This window comes from Rhinopithecus roxellana, chromosome 2 (genome assembly GCF_007565055.1).
Source record: "Rhinopithecus roxellana isolate Shanxi Qingling chromosome 2, ASM756505v1, whole genome shotgun sequence".
Taxonomy (NCBI): Eukaryota; Metazoa; Chordata; class Mammalia; order Primates; family Cercopithecidae; genus Rhinopithecus; species Rhinopithecus roxellana.
The window spans coordinates 163,687,878-163,692,885 of NC_044550.1; the positions used below are offsets into that span (position 1 = coordinate 163,687,878).

At 51.4% G+C, this 5,008-nt stretch overlaps 1 long non-coding RNA gene across 1 annotated transcript; it reads left to right on the top strand.

Annotated features, from left to right (window-relative positions):
• The first annotated feature begins 246 nt into the window (after positions 1-246).
• LOC104656324 lies at positions 247-4,326 on the top strand. Its single transcript, XR_747113.1, has 3 exons — positions 247-467; positions 3,368-3,463; positions 3,715-4,326. It is a non-coding gene; the product is annotated as an uncharacterized LOC104656324 (long non-coding RNA).
• Positions 4,327-5,008: the final 682 nt, after the last annotated feature.

Below are 5,008 nucleotides of genomic sequence, written 5' to 3' on the forward strand. Positions count from 1 at the left end.
AGTGGATGAGGATCCTGAGACAGTGTCACTATCTCTCTGTCTGCCTGACTGATCGTTGCTATTCTGGACTTAGTCTCTGTCCCTCTGTGTCCCTGTGTTTCAGTCCTGATTCACTGGTTGCCAAAGGCAGGGCGGTGGGGGCAGAGGCCAGGCCACAGATCTGGGTGCTAGCCATTCCTCCTTCCCCCACCCCCTTTCTTAACGACCCAGCCTCTTCCGGAGGCCTGCGGCAGGATCACCTAAGCGTTGAATGGACCTCACCCTAGGACCCTGGCGCCCTCAGAAACAGGATCTAAGGTCCGGATCACTAACGCTCAGAGATGTGAGGGAAGCCGAGAAGTTGCTGAAAGGGGCTGAGAGCTGCTACTCCTTTTCCCTGGGCAGCAAACCTCAAGCCTGTGCGGGCCAATCATTGCATCCTGGTAACCAGCGCTTTATTTAGCGTCTAATCGCTTTCCTGCCCTGCAGTAAGTGCTTTCCATGAATTATTTCATTCATTCCTTCCAGCAGCTCAACTTCCATTGCCTCACTTTGGGGATCAACACTACCCTGGCCACAGCTATTTCCGGTGGAGCTAGGGTTCGAACCTAGTCTGTCTGGCTCCAAACTACTCAGTGCGGGCCACACGTGCGTTGGTTTCCCCAGGCAGAGATAAAGGTACCATGTAATTACAGAGGAGAAAAATGAGGCCCGGAGAGAGTAAGTGACTAAATGGGCATCAATGTTATGTCAGGCACAGAGCTAAATGTTTTACGTTTAGCGCTTTTCATTTTCCTGAGCTCTTTGAGAGGTGGAATTTGAGGTCCCGTAGGAACCACGAAAAAGCCAGATAGGAGAGTTGGTAGGTTGAAGCTTTGCAGCTCCAAATGGCAGAGTGGTGAACAGGCTTTGGAGGCAGGGCCAGGCTTATCTTCCACTTTTGCTTCTTCCCAGCTTCCAGGCTCTTGGGCGAGTTCCCTAAACTCGGGCCCTCATTCTCCCCAGGGAATAAGGAGACGCATAGGTTGGCTTGGAGATAAAAGGAGATAATGTAGTTAAAGCCCTTTGGAGTGGGCGCATGGCACAGAGCAAGCTCTCAAAAGATGATCCGGCGCACAAGGCTGTATGGGACCTACCTTTCCAGACCCTCCTCAGCTTCTTCTTCCTTTCCTTCCCGTCTGCAAAAGAGGGAGATGATCTTTCCAAAACTACCTGCTGTGAATAGTAAATGGCTTTTTTTTTTTTTTTTTTTTTTTTTTGGTCTCCAGTGGAGACCGGGGTAGCAGTCTCAGAGGGAAGGCTTTTAATCCCGGCTTCATTTGCCATGTGCCACTCCTTGGTGACAGTGCAGATCCTAGGGTGCAGGTAGCTCTGGTGGGCCTCACAGGCAGGGCCCAGAACCCAGCGCCGTTCTTCCTACCTGGGATGACAGGAAGGAGGGTACTAAGCCCAGCAAGGCACATCAGTTGCTCTGTGTTCACCCTCCTCAGTTTCAGAGATTTTGGCCTCATTGCTCAGTGCCTGATTGGCAAGTTTCCCAGTTCTGGGCACTCAACCCCTATGCCTCAGCCCCAACCCACATACACACATACACACCACACACACACACACACACACACACTGCAGTCCCCACCACCTCACCATTGTGAGGCAGAGGCTGAAGCTCCAGGAAAGGAAAGAAGGTTGAACAGATTCTGCAGTTTTCACGTGCTTGCACTGACCATACCTTTCAGTGAATCCTGGGGCGAACCCATGAAGTGTGTGGGATTACACCTTTTTTACAGAGTAGCAGGCAAAGTTCAGGAGGGTCAAGTGACTTGGGCAGGGTCATACAGGTTGGAAGTGGTGAGGCGGAAACTGGCCTGGGGGACCTGTGGAACTTCAAAGCCTCCAGTTAATGTTTGCGATGCCTCCGCGCCGCCTCCCACTCCTAGGGTGGGGACTAGGTTGTGGGAAGAGGAGGGGAGAATCTCACAGGGGTGCGGAGAAGGGAGTATTAATTCTCTGGGCAGTTTCCTATTAAGAAAACACCGACTCCAGCCGCCTCCTCCCGAGTGCCGGCGCTTGGCCTCCTGAAGGGGAGGCCTGTATATTTGTAGTTTGATTCTGCCCGTCAAGGCTAATTTCTCCCTACAACTTAATGGACTCGGCTTGACGTGCGTAATGATTCCTAATCACGAACATTATTTTTGCTAGCGCGGAGACATGTTCCAGTTGTTGTGACAGATCGCATTTCAGCCATAATGACGGAAAATTACCATTTCTAATTCTCCGGTTTTTGACACCTAAATCCACAGACCATATGTGGCGGCGGGAACTCTGGGCCCGGCGGTCCTCCCTACCCGCCGCAGCGAAGCTGTGCTGTCGCCCAGGGCTGCCACCCCCGAGCCGCGCCCAAACGGGTGGAGTGGGAGGGGTCCACGGGATGGACCCGACTTTAGCCTTTGGACCCCTTCCTCCGACCTGAGGGCCCCCTACACCAAGGAGCAAAAACCAGAGCTTGGACGGGGCCTCAGAGACTGTTGCATCTTCCGCGACTCGTTTTATAGATGGGGAGTGAGGGGCAGAGGAGAGTGCAGCTTATCCAAGATCTCGGGGCTAGTAACTGGCGAGAAAATTCTGCTCAGAACTATTCCCGGAGGTGAGACTGTTTCGTCCTTCAGCCCGGGAAAGGGAGACCTGGCTCCCTCCTTTTATTTGCAAGCCTCAAAACCATAAAGCCAGGCAATTTTTTTTTTTTTTTTTTTTTTTGTAGGGAGGTGGAGGGGGGTAGCGGTGGAACATTGACAACGTGCCAGGAAATTTAGGCACAGAGAGGGTAAGTAATTTGCTCAAGATCATAGCGCCAATACGAGATGGTGCAATTCACCTTCCTCTCCCTTTCGGCATTCACACAAACCAGGTGTGAATAGTTATGGCCACTTCTGGTGTGAGGAAACTGAGGCTAGCAGACGGAAAGCCGAAACTAAGACTTCTACATCCGTGTCCCCCAGTGTTACCCAATTTAGTAGGTCCAGGGGATACAGCGAACCCTACTACATGCCAACATTTTGTAGGGTGTTTTGGGGATCACTTCCTCTGCTCCCTTCCCCATCCTCTACCCACTTGAAGCTAGACTCTGGGCGAAGCTCTTGAGATACTGAAGTAGAGACGTAACCCGGTCTACCGGGGCCTCACAATTTACCTCGAAGTCCTAATATAGATCTATGCATTTTTTTTTTTCTCGGGGAGTAGGAAGTTCCACGCGGGGGCCAGTGGAGTTAGGTCAGAATTTACTAACCCTGCTTTTAGGAATACATCACAGAACCTTAGATACCGCCTCTGTACAAGGGGTTAAAAATGCCCCCACTCCAAAAATGGTTGCATGCTCGATATGGCTCCTTTCCAGGCACTCGAAGGGCGCGGACCTTCGCTGAGACGCCACCCGTGCAAGTGGAAGAAGCCCTTGCGCCACTGCTGAGCGGTTGGAGGGGGAACACTGCAGGTGCGCCCCAGTCAGGCAAGGAGGCAGGACCAAAGTCCCCAGCTCTCCGGAGGCTGGTGGAGAATTCCCGGAGGTTATCTGTAGTCCCGGCTGACCCCTGAGACGGTGGGGGTGGGGGCGGGATGCGGGGGTGGTGGGGGAGCATTGAGCGCTGAGAGGCTGTTTGAGCAAGCCGCAGGACCTCCCTGAGTAGCCCACCCTGAGTTTGCTGGCACAGCTCCGGTCTCAGAGCGCTTCTCCTTGTGCAAAAGCAGCGATGACCTCCGAGGGTCAACGAGACCAGGTGCCCATTAGGGAAACAGAGATGGAGGAGAAATCATGCGCCAAGGTCTGAAATTCGACGTGGCTCTCACTCGACATCTCCTCATTGTCACCACACGTGCACCTGCCTGCAGTGGTGCACCGGACTCGGTGCTGCACCTTCCTCCTGGCGCCTGCGCCACTGCCCCCGCGCGGGTCCCACCGCGCAGGACCCCCCTTCCCGCTTCCGACGTCTACTGTGGATCACACGCGGTCACTGCCAAAGCCTCCAATTCGGTTCTGATCCAATGACTATGGGGACGCCCAGGGAGGAGATGTGGAGAGGATGTGGCCAAGGTGAACCAGCCAGTGTAATTGCGAATGCTTCTGGCTTCTGGGTAACACCTACCCTGTCCCACCACCCAAATCTGGCCTTGATAAAAAAAAAAAAAAGAAGCATCTTGACAATATATTTTTAGACATAAGTAAGTTGAATGTGCCCACGGAGGGAGGTTGAAGACATTTGATTATTAGGACAGAGTAGAAGCCTGTCTGGCTCATCCCCTTGGCCAGCTCTGAACTAGCAGTGGACACATCTCTGCGATTTTGCAAGGATGTCTGTGAATGCGCTTTGTAACTCCTAGAAAATAGGCAAAAAACCGTCAGTGCATGTAGCTGCACCACTGGCACCTGTAAGAACGTGCTCTAAAGCTGTGGAAAGTCTGGTCTTCCTGCTATTCAGGATCCAGACACACGTCTCAAGCCTCAAACCTCCAAGAGTTGTCTTGGCTGCTCATTTTACCAATATGAAGACGTAGGTCAAGCCTGAAGATAGCGGCTCTGCTGTTTTCTTTAGGCTGCGTGAAACTTTAGATAAGCAGGGAAATTCCAAGAAAGAAATCCCTGTATGTAAATTGGGAGAAAAAGATATGATGAATATTAAAGCAGAGGCCTCTGAACAAATGGAACTTCCATTTTCACATCCAGCACAGGATCATCTGCAGCCAGACAACCTGAGAGTTAACCCCAACTCTGCCTTTTACTGATTGCATGATATTGAGCCTTAGTTTACTCATCTGTAAATTGGGGGCAGTGATAGAATCTATCCCACAGGGTTTTGCTGAATATTAAATGACTTTAAACTTGTAAATGGCTTAGAATAATGCCTGGCATATAGCAAGTACTCAATTACTGGTGCCTGGTGTATAGTAAGTACTCAATATACATTAGTTATTTTTCAAAGACACCACAAATCACCTGGGAAGGCCTCTCAGGTATTTGCCTGAGATTCAAGCAAACAAATAT